The following is a 22139-nucleotide window of genomic DNA, read 5'->3' as shown; positions in this document are numbered from 1 at the left end:
TAAACAATTATCATTAGAGATAATAGAAAATCTAAAAGCTCATAAACGTACTTTTTTTTACATACCTTTGATTTAACAACTCATTAGATTGTTGCAAGTGCATCTTGTTAAATACTTGATTTCCTTGAGCTGGTATGTTGTGCTTGTACTTGATATATCTACACAGGAAATTGTACCAAATTCCATTTCTTCAATCAGTGCAGGATAGAATATACTATTTCGATCTTACACATAGCAATGCTTCATCTCTTATACATATCAATACTTTGACCATATATCACAGAGCCCGAATTTTCTCCTTTATGATTGTGACTGTGATTTATACTGATCTTCACACAAATTGATCTGAATTTGACTACTTCGTAGTTTGTCACTTGATTTTACCTAAACTCCTCTCTGAATTATATTGATCTTTGTACTAAATTGGTTTACTGATATTGCACCAAACTTGATCATCCATTCTCTGAACTGTCTCGCTATGATTTTTATACTGAACTAACACCTGTAGTTTCCTTACCACACTTCTGAGATCTTGTCATTGTATTTTCACAAATTCTTCTTTCTGAAACTGATCCAAAGTTATCTTACCAAAGTGTACCGAAATTCAGTATTGTGACATCACCGAGAATACTTCAAAGATGTATAAGTGGTTTTCAAACTGCCTTTGACCATGACCATAACTCTGATACCATGTTGAGAAATCCAAAGTTGGCAATTAAATAATTTCTCTTATTATGACATTATCTTGTGATGTTTTTCATTATTATTATTTGTTCTTTCGAATTATCTTTTCTTATCATCAAGACTAATGGATGGACTTGAGTTTACTTATGGAGGCCGAATTGATGATGAGTCCTTGGATGACAAGGAGACTTTGATGGATGGAGGAGTCTTCAAACAAAATTGACTTTAACAATAACCTAAAGCCTATAATTGAGGCTGGACCTATAACAATTGACCCAAGTATGGAACCCATGCTTTAACAAGTCAATAATAATAAAATTCTTTGATGGATGGAGGAGTATTCAAACAAAATTGACTTTGACAATAACCTAAAGCCTACAATTGAGGTTGGACCTATAACAATTGACCCAAGCATGGAACCCATGCTTTAACAAGTCAATAATAATAAAATTATTTTTGCTTTCTTCTAACAAATATATTACATTTAGACTTCAAGTATAATTATGAAGACCGAACTTAGTTACATTCTTCAACACCTTTCATACCATTCTCATGATGGTCGCACTCGACGAGTTACAGGAATCCATTGTCTCAACAATGCTAAAGGAAACCCTAAAGGCCTTGGACTATCTCCCTAAAGAGGGTAATATTCACAGGGATGTCAAGGCTGGAATATTTTAGTTGACAACAACAGATCTGTAAAGCTCGTGGACTTTAGTGTCTTTACGTCTATTTTTGACTCTAGTGACAGGGGAAAGATGAAGAGAAACATAATCACAAGTTCTCTTTGTTGGATGGCATCTGAGGTTATATTTTGTGAAACAAACAGAGGATATGACTAGAAATATGATATATGGTCTCTGGGAACTACATCCATGGAGCTCGCTTAGGGCCACCCTCCTTACTTCAGAATACAATCAATGCACATAATCGGTAATCTACTGGTCAAAGGCAGTGTTCCAAAATTGACTGATTCAAAATTCTCGACATCTTTCAGGGAGATGGTTGCCCCATGCTTGGTGGTAGAGCCATGGAAAATACCTTCTACTGAGAAACTTCTGAAACATTCTTTTTTTAAGCAACATGTCAGGTCGCTTGATTATCTGGTAAAAAATCTAATTAATGAAATCCTGCCATTACTTGATCGTGTGAAAATTGCATGGGAAGAGGAACTTCGGCTCATGCTTGGAACACTGGCTATTCCTCAGACCATGGGAGCTGAAACTAATTATGGTCAAATCCTAAGCCCATGGGATTTCAAGGAAAAAAAAGTGGAACACTACAAAACATGAGGCGAAGGGATATTTTCACCGTAACTTATAAAACAGTTAGTTGCATTTGACGATGCATTTGATAGTTTTTTTTATTAGTTAAGTTTATTACTTGCTTTAATATTTCAAATTAAATCGCTACCAACCATGGCTCCAAAAGGTGAAAGATACGCTAGGATTGTTAAATTGGAAAAAGTTGTATTTTGTTTCGATAATCAAACAAATAATAATTGTTGTATTAAATTGATATGTATATTATATTAAATTCCATGTTAGTTTATTCAAGATTAAGGATAACCATTATTACATTGATAAGCATGCCACTTTATAATAAAGGAATCATGGTCAATTTTCTAAACAACTTCCCTTGTTTCAAAGGGAAAAACAAAGAATCAAGCTTGTGACACATGTAAACTCAATACCTGTACACATAAAAATAAATATTTAAGCAAAACATCACATTAATGAATCTTTGTATACCCACTTTCAAAAATGCCGCTCTATTTTTCCACCAACCCATTAATGACAAAAATGAGGTAAAATTTTAAAAATTTAGTGTGGCGCACTTAAATAATGCATGCGGGGATTGTACAAAAGGAAAGGATTCATTGATAGCTCCCAATTATTTACATCCATTGCAAAATTATTTAACAGATTGGTCCTTCCTGCCATTATTTCCAACAAAAACTAGCAAAAACAATGGCCCCTGATAATGGCAATTAGTTTGTAAATCACATATATACAAAATGTTTTATGCATGACACCATTACCTAATTAAAATGATTCAACATAAAAGTACAAATGTTTGAAATTTTAATAATTAACACAAACTTTTGACCAGATGGATGTCAATGCCAAGAGGCGCATATTTGAAAAATCACCAAATGTTTTTGGCTTTGTTTCTTCTTTTACTGAATCTTAAGCTATCACAATAGGCTCTAGTCTAGAACTTAGCCCAAGATATATTTTATTGAATTACTTATTCTACCACCAAAGTAGGCATACCAATTTCTGTAAAGTTAATGAAGACAAATTTGATTGTGTTTCCCTCAAAGGTCTTTTGCTTAACTCGTCCATTTGTGTTTGCTTTTATATGTAAAAGATGACAAGATGACAAGAATCCATACTCAATTGGTTCATCATTAAAGCAATAGGATATTGGACCTTGAAACTTGAGTTTTAAACATCACATTTATGTATGTGCATGGTTTCCAAATATTTTCAACAAACAAACAAATATTGTTACAGTATTATCTCCCTCCCCGATATTCAATTGTATCCAACACAAGAGGGTGCTGCTTGAAATAATGTAATATATTGTTACAAAATTATCTCTTGAAATAATGTAATATATTGTTACAAAATTATCTCCCACTTAGGTATTCAATTGTATTCGACAAAAGGCTGGAGGTTGAAATAATGTAATATAGCAAGTTTATTTCGACAGTTGAAGTTGAAATACATACTAATCAATCAAGCATACAACATTGGATTTTCATTGTTTCTACAGAAGTATGATTGTGCCATTTTTAAATTTGTTTGCAGATTTTTGGCATGGTAAAGCAGGAAATGGAGTATAGAGTTGAGCTTTTCATTAAGTACTTCATTATCCCTTACGTTTCCTTTTAAATTCTTGTAGAAAAATAGATTTAAAATTGGACTTTCATGTGATTCTCGATTTCATTTGTTTTTTGTTGCATGATTGTGTTTGATGGCATCTCCACAGTCCTACTAGAATTTGAAAGATCTTTATAATCTTCCATTCATGATGTTGGTTTATGTTGGCATTATGATACAAGTGTTGTCCTTGATGGAAACTCACTCAGAAGCAGGTACAAGTGATGGCAACTCAATCAGAGGACAGATCTTAGTACAGCAGGACAAGAAAGAGATATACGCAGGTTCATTAAGGAAAATCAGCGTATACACGCAGGTTGGCTTCAGTAAAAGCGCGTACATGTGAAAACGTACCTTTGGTCGTGGCGGTTAGTCCTTGGAAGTTGTGCCTATGGTTTTGGACCATGGTGTCTCGATGATCGTGTCGATCCCTAGTTTTGAAGTTGATGGTATTGTGTTACTATGGTTTTGGACCGTGGTATTGTGAAGGGCCTAAGGCTATATAAGGAGAAGATCATTAGGCAAAGAGGGGGAAGAAAGGTGTGTCTGACGAAGTGAGAAGATCTGGTATTGTTGGTTATCTGTTCGGGACGCTTGGCAAGGGTCGGATCTGACAGCAAAGGTATAAGTAATTATTTCTAGATCTGCACGCGGGTTGCCTTTGGAGAAAGCGCGTATACACGCGGTTTTGGTATAGCGAAGTAGCGTATGCATAATAAGATTTGATATTTCAGGTTGCTGTTGATTCTGGTGGTTGTTGCAGAGTTCTGGGCTCTGGTTTGTGTTTCTGTGTTCTTGATGACAGGGTTTCAGTGATTCAGTATTGGCTGATTTAGAGAATTATGATGCAAATATAGGTTGATGATTGTATTGCAGCAGTGTTTGTTTTGTACTCATGGATCCAGTCTGAAAATTGATGAAATGTGGTCCCTGTAGGAAAGAAGGTTGTAGCCTTCTGTAGGGTCAGCACCTACGTACTAGTAAATGGATCGGCTAGTACAAGAGCTGAGGGGGTTGTAGCTCCCTTCCAGAAGTAGTTGGAAAACGAGAGAGGGTTGTAGCCCTCTGCAGGTTGTAGCCTGCATACTGGTAAAGGACTGCACCAGTACATTGTAAAAGAAGTTTCTTATTAAAGAAGAAAGAGACGAATTGCAGCAGGTGGTTTTCACCCACATTGGGTTTCCACCTTATATCATGGTGTTCATGTGTGTGGCTTTTATGTGATGATCTATTCTGTTATACTGCACCTGTTTACTGTCAATGTGGTTAATAATGTTCTGATGCATTTACTGAAGATAAGCTAACTGAATCATAAGATTTCTGGATATACGCTAGTTGCTTTAGACACAGTAGCGTGTACACGCGGGTTCACTTAACTGAAGTAGCGTATATGTTTCTGAGCATGAAATTTGAAAAGTTTTATTGATCTGATAATACTGATTCACCCCCCCCCCTCTCAGTATTATTTCCAACAATTGGTATCAGAGCAGGTCCTTCAGAGGAAGCTTGATCGCTTGAAGGAAAAGATCCATCAGAATGGCTAATCCAGAAAGAGAGGCACACATCAGGCCACCAGTCTTTGACGGGAACAATTTTACCCACTGGAAGATAAGAACCACTGCATATCTACAATCACTTGGAGCAGAAGTTTGGGGAATCGTAGAAGGAGGATACAAATTCCCATCAGCAACTCCTACAGATCCAGCAGAGAAAAAGCAATATGAGCTCAATGCCAAAGCTGTTACTGTCCTATTGAGTAGTTTGACACAATCAGAATTTATGAAGATCATGCATTTCAAATCAGCTAAGGAAATATGGGACAAAATCGTTACAAGCTACGAAGGAGACGATCAGGTAAAAAGAGCAAAGCTTCAAACTCTCAGAATCCGGTATGAAACTCTTAAGATGCATAGTAATGAAAGCATAGCTAATTATTTCCTGCGTATGGATGAGATTGTAAATTGTATGAGGGATTTGGGTGAAGAATTTGAGGAAGTTGTCTTAGTTGAAAAGGTTTTGAGATCTTTGTCTGCTAAATTTGATTCTAAAGTATCTGCCATAGAAGAAAAGGAGAATGTGCAGAAAATCACCATGTCACAGCTTCACGGGATCTTAACTGCTTTTGAAATGCGACAAGAGGTACCATCAAAAGCCGCATTCGAAGCGTCAGAGGAAGAAGATGAGGTAAATTTTGTCAAGAATCTTGAACGGGGAACTGGACGGTTCAAAGGTAAGCTACCTTTCAAATGTTTTCTATGTGGTAGAGTTGGTCACTATGCTGCTAGATGCCCTCATAACAAAGGAAAGATATCTGAAGAAGATGGTAGAAGCTATTATACCCATATTAAAAGTTCATTCAATGATAGTGAAGATATTAGAAGTCTCATGGCACATGAACAGAAGAATGCAGAAATTGAAGAAGTTACCAAATTAAATGAACAATTGGAGACAGAAACCAAGGTAAGGGAGCAATTGCAGGATATAGTAAAGGATCAGAGCATAACTATTCAGAGACTTGAATCAAAGATCCTCTCTCTAAAAGAAGATCTTAAAAAATCAAGAGAACAGAACAGAGAAGCTCTTGAAGATGAAGAACATGAAGTGATCAAACTAAAGCGACAAGTGGAAGAAGGAAGAAAAGCTGAAGAAGACCTAAGCAATCAGTATCTGGAAAAGGAAGAACAACATCAAGTTGAGGTAAATATATTGAAAGGTAAATTAGAAGAAAAGGATGAGCTTTTACGATTTCAAGATAGTACTAAAGTCTTGGACGATATTCTTAATAGTCAAAGGTCTCCTGCTATCAAAACTGGTCTTGGTTTTCATGAATATGTTGAAGGTGAATCTAGTTCACAAGGTGAGGCAAGAAACTCTAATGAGAAATCTGAAATGCTGAACAAGGAACAACCAAGGAAAGAAATTCCTCAAGGAAGATCCTTTACTCCTAACTATGGAAGTGATAGACGATTATTTCCTCCTCTGAATAATGTTGAATGTTATGTATGTCATAATCTTGGACATGTTGCAGCCAGATGTAGAAGTAGAATGATTCAAGACCATTACAAAAGATCATCACATCCCAGGTATTTCAGAGGATATTGCTTTGACTGCAATGAATATGGACACAAAGCAATTGACTGCAATAGAAGGAACGTGAAATATGTAAGATGTTATACATGCAACAAATATGGGCATAAAGCAAGGGAATGCAGGAGCAGATTTCAAAATTCAAAACAAGAGGACCATACATCATCACAGTTCCAGGAATTGAAGAAGACAAAATTAGAGACAGAAAGGTGTGGCATAACTCAGTCAGCTGACACAACAGACACAGGGGAATCTGAAAGTGATGAATTTCAGTATTCCATCTTGCATACGCTGATATAATGAAGACAAGTCGCGTATATACGCGAGTTACAGGCTGCAAAGTCGCGTATATGTAGAAAGGGCAGCAGAACAGACCCATGAAATGTTTCAGTCATGGTTGGCTCAGGCTCAGGGGGAGCATAAAGGGCAGCAGAACAGACTCAGGAAATGGTCATGGTTGGCTCACGCTCAGGGGGAGCATATACTTCAAATAATTCATTGTTGGCATTATGGTTAGAAGTTGTTGATGAAACTAAATGATACATCTTGTTGTTTGATCAAAGGAATGGTATTGCAGGCTTATGCGTATGGTACAGATCATATATGATAAATGATAGTTATTGCTGGTCTTAGAACCTTCATCTGCTCAGGGGGAGCATGGATGGATTGATACAACTTGGCATATACAAAGGGGAGCCAAATCAGAAACTTCAGCATGTACTCAGGGGGAGTATGGACAGCAGAAGGTATACCAAAGAAGAGAATATCTTGGTCCGCCCTTTGCCCTTGATGTCAAAGGGGGAGAGTGACTTGGTGTGGTGGTTGCCATCAAGTCCAAAGGGGGAGATTGTTGGCATTATGATACAAGTGTTGTCCTTGATGGCAACTCACTCAGAAGCAGGTACAAGTGATGGCAACTCAATCAGAGGACAGATCTTAGTACAGCAGGACAAGAAAGAGATATACGCAGGTTCATTAAGGAAAATCAGCGTATACACGCAGGTTGGCTTCAGTAAAAGCGCGTACATGTGAAAACGTACCTTTGGTCCGTGGCGGTTAGTCCTTGGAAGTTGTGCCTATGGTTTTGGACCATGGTGTCTCGATGGTCGTGTCGATCCCTAGTTTTGAAGTTGATGGTATTGTGTTACTATGGTTTTGGACCGTGGTATTGTGAAGGGCCTAAGGCTATATAAGGAGAAGATCATTAGGCAAAGAGGGGGAAGAAAGGTGTGTCTGACGAAGTGAGAAGATCTGGTATTGCTGGTTATCTGTTCGGGACGCTTGGCAAGGGTCGGATCTGACAGCGAAGGTATAAGTAATTATTTCTAGATCTGCACGCGGGTTGCCTTTGGAGAAAGCGCGTATACACGCGGTTTTGGTATAGCGAAGTAGCGTATGCATAATAAGATTTGATATTTCAGGTTGTTGTTGATTCTAGTGGTTGTTGCAGAGTTCTGGGCTCTGGTTTGTGTTTCTGTGTTCTTGATGACAGGGTTTCAGTGATTCAGTATTGGGTGATTTAGAGAATTATGATGCAAATATAAGTTGATGATTGTATTGCAGCAGTGTTTGTTTTGTACTCATGGATCCAGTCTGAAAATTGATGAAACGTGGTCCCTGTAGGAAAGAAGGTTGTAGCCTTCTGTAGGGTCAGCACCTACGTACTAGTAAATGGATCGGCTAGTACAAGAGCTGAGGGGGTTGTAGCTCCCTTCCAGAAGTAGTTGGAAAACGAGAGAGGGTTGTAGCCCTCTGCAGGTTGTAGCCTGCATACTGGTAAAGGACTGCACCAGTACATTGTAAAAGAAGTTTCTTATTAAAGAAGAAAGAGACGAATTGCAGCAGGTGGTTTTCACCCACATTGGGTTTCCACCTTATATCATGGTGTTCATGTGTGTGGCTTTTATGTGATGATCCGTTCTGTTATACTGCACCTGTTTACTGTCAATGTGGTTAATAATGTTCTGATGCATTTACTGAAGATAAGCTAACTGAATCATAAGATTTCTGGATATACGCTAGTTGCTTTAGACACAGTAGCGTGTACACGCGGGTTCACTTAACTGAAGTAGCGTATATGTTTCTGAGCATGAAATTTGAAAAGTTTTATTGATCTGATAATACTGATTCACCCCCCCCTCTCATTATTATTTCCAACAGTTTATAATTCCTTTAATGAATTTAGGCAAGGCTTGTTAATTGAAGTACATGGAATCTTGATCTATTTCATCTCATGCTAACCTTATTGAATATTATGGAAAGATATTTTGTATTGATGGTAGTCGTTAAAATGACCCTCTCATTCTTGTTTTTTAAATGCATATCTTAATTGCAAATTGTCCTCATCAAACTCCTCCACCACATAAATGTAGTACAATGGCCTTACATTATTATTGATATAGTTGAAATTGTTGCTACCTTGGCTACGCAGTGTAAATCAAATGGACATTTTCGAAGTTAGTGCAATCCATAATCTCTCTAGGTGTTTATGGAAAATTCTCCCTGTAATCTATTTTTTTTAGTTTTAATGTTTTTAATTTCGCAATTTCCTTTCAAATTGATAATATTTAGTAAATTCATTATCTTTTTCAGTGAAAGAAAAGAAATGATAATTCAATGTATATTTTTTTATTTAATAATTCACTTTCAAATTAAATTAAAGATGTTGCAATTAATCAAGTTTACATCTTTTTATTTTTATTTTCAAAATGTTACAATTAATTAAAAAATATTTCTTTTAAGAATTGGCAAATTTAAATTAGAAAAACAGGGGAAAAAATAAACAGGAGAAAGGTATATTAGGCAGGGTAATAAGGATATACAACGCAGTGCAAAAAACCATAAACAATAGATTTGTATACAAATCTGGCATGCCAATATCTGAGCTCAAGCAATAGTCAGGACATCTGGTTGTTGAAACGTAAGTGTAGGAATCAAAAGTTAATTCATTAGAATAAGAATTGATTGAAAAATGGGAACCCATATCGCTGAAATAGTGGTCATCATCCTCATCGCAGGTAATGAACTCGGGAATACCAGTGTTACCCGATTTGGTATCAAATTCATCTTTCACACTGAGGCAAGTGCAGGAGGGCAGAAGTGCTCTCAGGAGAAAACGTCCATACAAATTATTTCATCCACTTCCTGAGTTAATGCCATGGTCGTCGGTGCATGAATTAGTTGATGGAGAGATGTTGCATGAAAATTCATAGTGCTCATTGAAATGAGCTCTGATGGAATTTAAGTTCATGAAATTGTCTCCTGTAGCATTTACTTCTAAAGTCGCATTTTTTGAAAAGCTGAGAAAGGAAAATGTGTTCTCACAAAGAAGTGAAAAATGGAAATGCGAGGCGTCTGATTAAATGACAGAAAGGGACGACAGTGAAGAGACGAAGGTTGATGACTTTGCTTCTTTGAAATTCGGTGTTGTTGATGGAAGGATGAATCTAGAACAACGTCATTGCATATGCCATCTAAACAAACATGAGCAAAAATGAATGAAACAAAGGATTGAAGTGTATAGAAGTGAAGTGGGATGTAAAATAAGTTGAGATTGAACAACTAATTGCATTAGTATGTGTTGTGGTGAATGAACAGGGTAAAATAATTAATACCATAATTATGTTCATTAAACAAGGGGCAATATTTTGGTGTAGAACATGAGAGAATCATCAACAAGATTGTAACAACTCATGATTTTCATTTTCTTGTTATTTTATTGTAATTTATTGACATATATGTCTCTGAGTGTGTCATGTTAAATCAAAAGCTACAATATTAAAAGGGCATATGTCAAAATAACTAAAATGTAGAATATTAGCTCATCATGTGTGTTGGTATTATTGACACTATTGAAATTTTGTAGTTGCTATTGGGACCTTTTTCTCCCTCTATGATTGGCGTGTTCACTAGTTTGAATAGTTGTGCATCCCTTGGGGACACTCAATGCTCAATACATATTGGAGCTAGGCAAAAATTGTTCCAGGCCACTAAGTTTGAACACAACAACTACATATCTGACATCTACCATTCAGTGATGCTTGGGATGGCATTAAATTTCTTTGTTTTCCAATATGAAATTTTGAACTCGCTTGACAAGTGAGATTTTGGAGTTCATTAGATTGAGGTTAGCAATTTCTACTTCCTCAAAGTCACCACAATGTCCAAATTTTTCTCAAAGCACCAAAAAATCCACCACATATATTACAAAATATTACAAACAACATACCAACTGCTCCAATGAGGATGATCTTGCGTCTTCCATGTAAATTTATAATACAATAAGATTCATCTCCTCTTTGACAGTACATGGATTGGACCCTTCCCCTTCATCGTACTGGCTTAGTTCTCATCATCAAAGTTTGAAGGTCCCCGCTAGGTTCTTTTCACCATTAATTTAGCCGACTAAGCCATACACAAATTTTGCATTTCTATGGTGAATGCATCCTACTGTGGATTTCAATAAATAAACTCTTTTCCACGACCTCTCAATTTGTGGTACTTACCACATATTTCAATAAACCAACAGTAACACAATGAAACATATGTCAAATTCTGAGCAAAGGGCGTAACTAGTTCTAGTTTAGTCGATCCTACGGAGTAGGGAAAAGGTAGAAGAAAATGTGAAAATATTAAAAAAAAAGGGACATATGTCATTCTCAGACCACGGTGACAGATGTCAGTCCAGAGGCAAAAGGGTAGACAATGCTTGTACAGTGATATGGGGTTTAACGGTAAGTTTCGTTGGGTGAAACCCACGAGACGGAGGTTCAAATCTCGTTGAGTACATGGCCTGTTGTGTCTTGGCTAGAAGAGTAGGCGACCCCAGAGTGGACGTCTCGGCTCTTGTTGAGGCATAAGTTCTTGCTATGTGTGGCTTGCAGGTTGCTGCACCTAGCCTAGGTTTATAGTGGCAGCCAGTTGGATTTGATCCTGGGCCTGCCCAGGATAACTCTCACCAGTTACCGATTGTCCTAGTGTTAAAAAAAAAAAAGGGTAGACAATGCTTAGCCTCACCATTTTCAAAAATAGACGCCTATCGGCATAAATATGACAAAGGATACAATTTTTTATCATTTAGTTGTTTTATTTTTAAATGATCATGACAAGCAAACTATGCATAAACAAAATATCAAATGAAGATGTACTTCATAACTTTATGTAAGGATTTGAATTGAGGTACTATTGATAATGGTATGGTAGATGAGGTGTGCAATGAGTTCATACAATTTAATAGCCTTGGTGATTGACTCATGGGTGGTAGCTATGGGATGGTTGAGATAATTAACTATTACATAGGCTAAAAGGACCAAGGATGTCTTCCTTAGGAGGCATAGACAATTAACAAGGTGTTGCATAGCAAGTTTTGATCGAGGATAGTGAGACTTGGCAATGTGATGAATTATGTGTGTTACCATGCCAAGGAAATACTATTCAAAAGTGCACCAAAGGTATTTGAATCCCTAGTGAACCTAGGACATGAGAGGACAATGTAACTCAACAAAGTTATGGGTTTTTTGTGTTACTGTAACATATAATAGTGTTCACAGGCGTATTGGAGGTATGTGAATGCTTTGCAAAGCATAATAATTTGTTGGCCTAGATACATGACAACATGGTTTCATGTTGGATAGTCAATTGCTCAAGTATGCTTGGCTTGGGGGAGGCCACGATAGGTTTCTTGTGGTTGGGTGGCAATGATGCAACATCACCTATGGTGAAATACACACTCTGAAATAATGTGTGGTTGAAAATGTCTACCTTGGGTTCAATTAAGACATCTCTATTAGGCATAATTATGCCCAAATAACAAAGTCGTGTTAATATAGCACATAAACTAGGCTTCTTGAATGGTATGAAATATTCAAAGAAAATGAAAAATCCAACCTTAAGATACCAATCAATTTATATTTATAAAATTAGTTATAATAAATAAATTATCTTTACTTAAACATAAGATAACACATATTTTATTTTTTTAAATAAATATATTATATAATTAATAATATATAAAGAAATGTCACCCGGATGCGGGTGTCACTGCAGAGCATTTATGAAGTTTTATTCCTTGCTGACAGTTGTCCCTGCACTTGGCTCGCGGACGCGGATCCCACAATCCCACAGCATTCGATATGAATTCGCCAGGGTACAGAATAATGGTCACGCATTTGGTATTGAATGTGTGCTCGGCTCGAGAGACTGTGCGCAACGATTTATCCATGGCCTGGTCTCTGGTTTATGCAATTGCCCTCGGCTCTTTCTACTTCCGCCCGCTATTCTTCCCGCACCCCTACTTCGTTCAGGCTGCTTGGAAGCTCATCTAGTTTCTAAGTCTGGCCTGGTCTGCCTGCGCTCGGCCCTTTCCCCTTTGGTTCTGCCATTTTCCCTTCCCTGGTCTCTCTGTCAATTTGGAAATGGTTCGTCGTTGTGGAGTCTCTCGTCGTGGAGGCACCACTGGCAATCGAGGTTGTGCCTCTCAATCTGCTCCCCAGAACATTGTCCCTCTCGCTTTTGCCTCCCCGTCCTCTCCGCCTTCTGGTCATGCCAGGCCTCTCCCGCATAACTCCTTTCAAATAACCCGCTTCAAATTCCATAGCAAGCTCAATAAGCCCATTTTGTCAGCCAATATCACTGTAATCCTTGCTGAGGAGGAGGATAAGCCCAGCAGCTTGGCCCACACCACCACGTCTCAGTCTCAGGATGATAGTGTTCTTCAGGGGGAGGTGGTTGGGGTCGTGTTCAACGGTGACAACATGCAGGAAGAAGGCAATTTGCCTAAAGCTCCTCAGCCTCCGGCAGACTCTACTCAGCGCAATGTGCTTACAGGTGAGCCAGAACATCCTCCAGGCAGCATTTTGAATTTGGTGATTCCTCCAGATGGTGGTGTCACGGGAGATGCAGATAATGCGGTCGTCATGTGGATTGGCTCTCCTAGCCAGGTGGATAAGGATGCTCTCGACTCTCCTAAACATGTTTAATGAATTTGGTTCAATGCCTACTGATGGCATTCTCGCCTCTGATCTGTTTCTTTTTATGTTATGCGTCTCTGGATACTGTCAACTCTGTTCTTGCTTCAGTTCTTGTTTTTGTATCGGTGCGAGTCAATATAGTCTTATGAATAGTAACAAGTCATGGCTCAGCAAGCCTTGTTTTTGCTTTAATTTTGTATATGGCGGTTATGACAGAATGTTTATCAGCAAAGCCATAGTCGGTGATAGTACTGTAGTGTTAAACACAGAATTGGTTCACTTTCTTGTCTGTCAGGGACTTATAAATCATGTTTTAAGGTCTCTCAATCCTGGAAGGACGGTTAAAAGGATCTGTTTGTATCAGAATCTCTGGTTGAGGGCTGGCTTTAGCCCCCCTCTGAGGTCTTGACCTCTTTGTACATATTTTTCCTCTTTTTTTAATAGAAATAGTCTTTACGCAGAAAAAATATATATATATAAAGAAATGTAAAAATTTTAAGACAATAAAATGATAACAATACAATAATACAACATAAATATTAACCCCTGTTTCAAGGGGACTTTGTAGTCAAAGGGTAATTGTTGATGGCCCACTTCACCAAGGTCAAGTTAAGCCAATGCGAAAAACTCAGTTGCATGGGTTTTTTGCTTATTCCCCTTTTGTATTATGTTACCTTACTATTACAAGGTTTCTCTTCAACCGATGTCGTAAGTTTGCCATGCTGGGTTTTCTTACTGCGAGTTGGTCTCCAGTCCAGACGGATTCCTGGGCAGTAGTGTTGTGGGTTTTCAGTTTTTAGGTTGAAGGGCACCTGTGCGGTTTGTTGTCTAATACTATGGCACGACCCTCCACATGCAGTGGGAACTCAGGCTGGGGAGGTCGATGTAGGATCTAGAACAATGGAGTAAGATAACCTGGGGGTCGGTAGTTCCAGCCCTGACGGACTAGGGGAAGAGGGCACCACAATATGTCAACCCGACTTGTGAAGTCGCACAACCTTTCCAGGTTAATAGGTCTCCACATGTTTGATAATTGATCTCTGGGTGGGAGGCAGATTCAAATCAGCATGCAAAGAATACTAATCAGGACATGGAGGAATGGAAGACCCTAGTCCAGGACCCAAGCCATTCTAGAGGAGATACATAATGAATTTCAACTCATCCAAAGATAGATCCAGCAACGGAATGCTCGCCTCAGCCACATAGATAAACACATTACATGCCTCCCTCAGATCGAACTACCAGGATCGAGCGCCAAAGACCCGACTCCCATAGACTCATCTGATTAGTAATCTAATAATTTGCATGGTTCTTTTTAATTTTGAAACGTTAATATGACGACTCTACAAATTTTGATGTATAGTTACATAGTTAATAAGAAGATTAAAGACAAACAAACATATATAGTGCTACTAGACAACCTTAGACTTTTTAAGTTTTGGTCAGCTTATAATTTAGTCAGATGGCCAACAAAATCAGTTTCCCAATGGGTAGGTTTAGGCCATCTGATATCGATGGATTTGGATGTAAAACTTGACTATTGGTTTTCGAAAATGGAATAGAGAGGAATTGGCAAGCTTAAAAAAAAAAAAAGTTAAAAAATTATAATTTATCGTTTGATTAATTAACTTATTAATTGCCTTTTCAAAATCTTAAGCACAATAATTTTCTCCTTTACCATTGAAATTAATTATAATTCCACACATTCCTAATATCTTTCATATAAAATTTTATTTTTAATATATACTCTAGTTTTATTTAGATAAAAATATTAGTGAAATGTAGGGAGGCTTTGAAACAGATGGTGATTTCACTTCTTAAAATTAAAAAGAAATTAATTAATTAATTAAAAATATCAATTATATAATATTTTATTTCAATTATGTGTCATCTACTACAAGTTTTATTGAAATAATTTAGCACACAAAGTTAAATATTAATCGTTAGGCTTGACATTAAATATGATCGAGTAGGAATGAGATGGAGAAAAAAATAGCCTTGCATCAATTCACTTAGATAAATTAATCTATGATTAGTTGTTATGGTGAAACTCCCCATCATAATTCTGGCTAGATATTAGGACATGTTCAAAATGATTTTTTAAGCATTTCCAAGATTTTTAGCAAACTATCTTGACTACAAGAAAAAGGCAAAGTAGAAGCATATTTTAATGAACTATATGCATCAACTACACGTGTCACAGAGTTGTCGTCCAAATGTATAATGCATATTGCCATGACAAGGTTGAAACCAAAAATACAAAACCAACTCAAATTTCTAGATTTGAAGGATATTGAGGAAGCTCCAAAAAAATCCAAAAATTTTGAAGAATTTCTCTCATCTTCTCATCAAATTTCTAGCCCCAACCTACAAAATCAAGTTCAAAGGACAATCCCCTCATCTAATAAACTCACTATTAGATAAAAGGAAGGACAAGAATTAATAGAAAGGACCAGAATTGTTGCTTTCTGGCATCTACGACAAATTGGCATCTAGGACATAAATGCAAGGACAATTTAGATTCTTCCATAATGCAAGTAATAACAAGGAAGAAGTAGTTGGGGATCCATCTTCTTCCCATGAGAGTATGGGCAATGAATAATCTAACAAATTAAATACCACGTTGGCACTATATATAGTTGCATTGACTCGGTATTTCCCATCCCAAAACTCTCAAGGGTCTTTGGATATATTAAGAAAACTAATGTAACGATACTTATAGGTAGTAGTAGTGTGCAAAATTTTATAAACACAAGTACAATAAGGAAAGTAAATAAATTTGTCCAACATAAACTGACCTCCAAATTACAATTTCGGGGGATATGATGACTTCTTATGATGGGAATTTATGTAATAAAGTAGAATTGACTATTGAGGATTATAAGTCAATATCTCCAATGTATTCCATGGTAATCGAAGGAATGGACATTACACATGGGTCCCAATGGTTGGCTTCCATAAACACAGTGATATTGAATCTTCAAAAGAAATTCCTAAAATTTTATGACAGTAAAAAAAATAATAAAAAAAAAATTACAAATTTCAAGAAATCAACCATCTAACCACTCTAATAGGCTCATCTGGAAACGAAATGAAAAAAAAATGATTCAGAAGAGGGCCCAAGTATATCTTTCACATTGAACATCAATGGAAGGAATTTATAATAGAACAAACTATATTAATGGTCTAGAGAAGATGCTAGAAAAATATGAGACTATCTTCTTAGATCAAGACATCATATCGTAGATCTCATTCCAGGTTCAACACCGGTTAGGAGAAAATCGTTCAGTAAATCTGATTAGCATAAAACTAAAATTGAGCACTTGGCTCATGAATAATTAGACGATGTTATAACAAGACAACAAAAGAGCTTGTATTAATCACCAATCATACTAGTGCGGGAAGAGAGCTTGTATTAACCACCAGTCATACTTGTATTAACCAATATTATTGTGTGTTGAATAAAATCACCATCAAAAATAAGTTTTCCATTCCATTCATGGAAAAACTATTTGACAAACTGGAGCTAAGAATTTCTCAAATATAGAATTGAAGTTTGGTTATTATAAATCACGTGAAGTGTAAATTCCAAAAAACTATTTTTTTAAACATAAGGGCTTATAATTTTATGTTTTACATTTGGACACTTCAATGTCTCTGTTATCACAAAATCGTGTACTAAGGGCTGCTACTTAGCAAGATCTCATGCAACTACTTCAAACCAGGCTTTAGACTAAGGCTTAGCCTCCTTAGTCAGAGAGGGCTCTCTCACAGATTTTTGATAGGAATCAATAACTAGAAAAGATGGCTAACTCTTCAAACAGTACATGAAAATAAGCTGGTTGGAACAACAAAATAACACTTCTTCCATTGGGCTCATGGAGTCAAACACTTCTGCAGTAAACTAATAACTACTCAATCATGGAAGCCAAGGCATATAATGTTTAAACACTCAAAAGTCTGTTGCCAAAACAAATTTAGCCTAGCTTAAAGTCAGGGTGTTTTCGCAGCGCATAAATCCGTTAGCAGTTTCGCAGCGCCATCTGTTTTAGTGATTTCGTAGTGAAAACACTGACCTTGCACTGGCTGCGCTGCAAAATTGGGAAATGACAGATATTTAAAGTGAATTGATGGAAACACTGCAGGAAACGAGGTTTGTCAAGCTGTTATATGTGGGCTTGTACTCCATTGAAGGGGAACATTCCAGTGGTAATTTTGCTTTGCGCTCACAGCTGTTGTGGCAGGTTCTCATGATCACCAACGAAGGTCCATCAAAACTCTGTTTCATACTCAAGTCTCAAAACCGTGGTCCTTTTTGAAATCAATGCTCGATCAGAATCGGTTATGAGAAGGCTTCTGTTATTCCAAGTTATCATTGCCTTGTGTCAGTTGAAGGGTTTTACGAGTGGAAAAAGGATGGAGCGAAGAAGCAACCATTCTATATACATTTTCAAGATAAATGAACAAAGGATTTCCACTGTTAATGACCTGTTCGCGTACAGAGAAGGATTTTAATGAATGTTTGACTCATTGGAAGGAATTTGGGCTGCAGTTTGATGGTACAGTCTGTGTTTTATCATCTCGTTCAGCACAAGAGGAGCTGATTGAAAGATGTTTTTCGTTTTGCAATGGGAAACTCAATATGTTGATTAATAATGTCGGTACAAATATGAGGATTTCTCATTTCTTATGTCTACCAACTTTGAATTAGCTTATCATATATCTCAGCTGTCACATCCTCTACTAAAAGCATCAAAAAAGGGAAGCATTGTTTTCATTTCATCTGTTGCTGGTGTTGTAGCTATTTTCTCTGGTACCATATATGCAGCCAGCAAAGGAGCAATGAACCAACTCACAAAGAATCTTGCATGTGAGTGGGCAAGTGACAACATACGTGTTAACTGTGTGGCACCATGGTATACCAAGACATCACTCGTGGAGAAGCTCTTGGAAGACAAAGAGTTTGTAGAAAAGATACTTGATCGTACTCCTTTAAAGCGTCTTGCTGAGCCTCATGAAGTTTCATCCCTCGTAGCTTTTCTTTGCCTACCTGCAGCTCTTTATGACACATGGCAAGTTTCTGAAGGAGGAATATTCTTTACATTTACTATTTTGACTACACGTTCCTCTAAGGCGTTGGCGTGGCTTCATGATTGAATGCCTGTTATATTGGGGACAGAGGGCGAAATTGATGCTTGGTGGAATGAGCACGTTTACCCTGAAAAATGCGGGTTGCCTGGAATATGTGAGATTTTTACGGAGTTAGTTCGCCAAACAAGGAAATTCCAAGGGCGCAGAGGATTTTTCGAGTATGAGCATGTATCAGAGCAGGACAGTCTACGAAAGGATTGTTGTGTCCCGGTACCAGCATTCAAGAGGAGCCATGAAGGACCCCATGTTCATACAACTAATGAAGTTGCTGTACATTATTGTGAGACAAGATGTCATTCTTGTGGCTAATTTTGCCGACTTCTGATCGATCACCCTGGTTCGCATAACACAGTGCATGGCAATATGAGAAATGCTAAATTCATTTCAGAATCAGAGGAGATTGATATTGTTGACAGAAAGTATGCATGGGGAAAACGGGATTGGCAGAAATGTGCAATATACATTGCAAAAATAAAAAAAACAAGGGAGGGCCACATTCGTTTGGACCGTGCCCAGAAAACTGCACTAGCAAGTTTTGATGCAACTACTGCAATCTGGAAAATGTTGGTGGTGAATTTGAATGCATTGCCTCCTTAGAGGGCCATGAGAATGAAGTCAAAAGTGTTTCTTGGAGCACGTCTGGTATGCTACTTGCCACATGTGGTCGTGATAAGTCTGTCTGGATTTGGGATGTTCAACCAGGGAATGAGTTTGAGTGTGTTTCAGTACTGCAAGGTCATACACAGGATGTCAAGATGGTCCAGTGGCACCCTAATCGTGACATTTTGGTCTCTGCTAGTTATGATAATTCTATCAAGGTTTGGGCAAAGGATGGAGATGGTGATGACTGGGCATGCATGCAAACATTGGGAAATTCTGTCAGTGGCCATACATCAACAGTGTGGGCGGTATCTTTTAATTCTTCCGGAGACAGAATGGTCTCCTGCAGCGATGACTTAACATTGATGGTTTGGGATACAAGCATAAACCCAGCGGAGAGAAGTGGAAATGGTGGGCCCTGGAAACATCTTTGTACCATTTCTGGATATCATGATCGAACAATATTCTCAGTTCACTGGTCAAGGAGCGGTCTTATTGCTAGTGGAGCATCCGATGATTGTATCAAGCTCTTTAGTGAGAGCACTGATGATTCTTAGTTGCTGCAGTTACAATGTTACAAAAAGCACCCTATAAAGACTCAAGTCAGAATTTTCATGTGACTGGGATGCAATAATGAAAATGAAGTTAAATTGGAGCACCTTGCCAAATAGTGGTGACTGGAATGTACTCTTTGAACGGTTTCCTTTCTGCTCTAGTTATGATTTTTTCATTCAAATCCATGTTACAGCTTCAGATGAAGATGATTTTTAGAGTTGGAGAGGGTGGTTTGAATCACGTTTCCGTCATCTTCTCTTGAAGTTTGAAAAGCTTCCAGCATACTGTGATCCAAATCCATACCCATATTTTGACAAGAATCTAAAGGAAGCCACCAACAGGGTAATTTTTCCATAATGACCAATAGCAACAGCTGCAACCAGTGGGTTTGTCTACGATGGCAGTATCCTTCAAATGGTGAACCGTGAAGCCTAGCAAACAGCAGCTATTCAATCTTGTGAGGAATTTAGAGGAAGACTGTGTTTTTTTTAAATCACACAGCAGTTTCGTAGCGCGCTACGAAACTGCTGTAAGTGATGTTTTTCAATGCAGAATAAACAGTTTGACCGGGAATGTTAGAAGAGAGACACTTGTACATCAATACAGCCTACAGCTCATCTGGAGACATGGTGTTTGGTAGCATCGTTCCATACTTTGAGTTATTAAAGAATTGGGAACATGCTGCTACATTTTCGGAGAATGTTGGAAGACAGGGACCGTGAAAACAGGGCACACATCTTCACCAACTAATGAGTCATCTGCACAGCTAGAATCCAAGGCAGCTCGTTCAGTGAATCCCTCTCCAATATATTTCGGCCACTACAGAAAGTGTACAGGTGTCAAAGCTCAAGAAAGGCAACATGCACACGAGGAGATGGAGTTAAAGTTTCAATGTAATTAGGACTCTATGTATTTACAGCACAATGCTTTATGTATTTAATAAGTTTGTTTAAAAATAGATAGGGTTAGTTAATGATAGGCCATCGAGCTCCCCTCATGCTGGAGGAGGAGACTCAAGTAGTTTTAGTTTTGTTTTCCTATATATAGGAGAAACTCTGATGTAAGAGGGGTTGGAGATTTATGAAAAAAACAGAGTTCTTATATCAGCTTATGTAAAAGACTTTTGACAGTAATAGAAAGATTACTTTTTCTTCCCAAGATTCATGTTGTGTTCAATGCTCAGAATATATGTGATTTTGTCATTATCCTTTATGTTTTACAGCTCACTAAATATGCAATCACTCTGAATTCACCTAGTGCTCAGACTTCCTGTGTATATTTATGAGTTGAGGTTCTTTTTGAGAAATGTTTTGAGTGTTTAAACATTATATGCCTTGGCTTCCATGATTGAGTAGTTATTAGTTTACTGCAGAAGTGTTTGACTCCATGAGCCCAATGGAAGAAGTGTTATTTTGTTGTTCCAACCAGCTTATTTTCATGTACTGTTTGAAGAGTTAGCCATCTTTTCTAGTTATTGATTCCTATCAAAAATCTGTGAGAGATCCCTCTCTGACTAAGGAGGCTAAGCCTTAGTCTAAAGCCTGGTTTGAAGTAGTTGCATGAGATCTTGCTAAGTAGCAGCCCTTAGTACACGATTTTGTGATAACAGTCTCGACAATCTTCAAAGCGGTAATGAATCATTTGTGTGATTCAGATTTGATTGTTATATTGTTTTCCATCATCTTGATGTTTTTAGAGTGGAAAAAGTGGAGGAAAGAGTTTATAGACCATTTTTATTGGCATGACCCAGTTTGGTAAATTGAAGTCTAAAACCTTATAAGATCATTTTGGGGCATAAAATGACGTTTTTGAGGGTAAAAGTTTACCTCTTCAGCATCACATCTCTTTTTGGTATTCTACACGCAAAGACCTTTTCAATAGCACAATAATTTTCTCAATTAGAGTTTGTACGCAAAAGGTATGGCACATGAAGTTGACCTTCATGTTTTGGCCCACGGGGGCTTCTGTAACAACCCTAGTAAAAAATCTATGTAATAAATTTAATAAAGGAAAAATAATAACCATGGTCATGGCACACATATTCCACGCTGAATGTTCAGAAAAAAAAAAACATAGTGACAAAGATCACTTCTGATTAATTAATGGCTATGGAAATTGGCAAAGGCAATGACAAAGACATTGGAAAGACAAAATGACATTAACTAACATTTTGTTTATGAAAATAATGGAAATTAGGAAAAAAAAA

General features: G+C 37.5%; 2 pseudogenes; both read left to right on the top strand.

Moving 5' to 3' along the window:
- The first annotated feature begins 18110 nt into the window (after positions 1 to 18110).
- LOC149208251 (tropinone reductase homolog At5g06060 pseudogene) lies at positions 18111 to 18784 on the top strand (annotated as a pseudogene).
- A 357-nt stretch (positions 18785 to 19141) lies between these two features.
- Positions 19142 to 19935, top strand: LOC149208250 (protein CIA1 pseudogene; annotated as a pseudogene).
- The last annotated feature ends 2204 nt before the right edge of the window (positions 19936 to 22139 follow it).

The sequence above is a fragment of the Pinus tabuliformis genome, chromosome 1_2 (assembly GCF_031772625.1).
Source record: "Pinus tabuliformis cultivar Carrire ecotype Pingquan chromosome 1_2, CPIR1, whole genome shotgun sequence".
Lineage (NCBI taxonomy): Eukaryota > Viridiplantae > Streptophyta > Pinopsida > Pinales > Pinaceae > Pinus > Pinus tabuliformis.
This window is presented reverse-complemented; position numbering and strand designations above follow the sequence as displayed.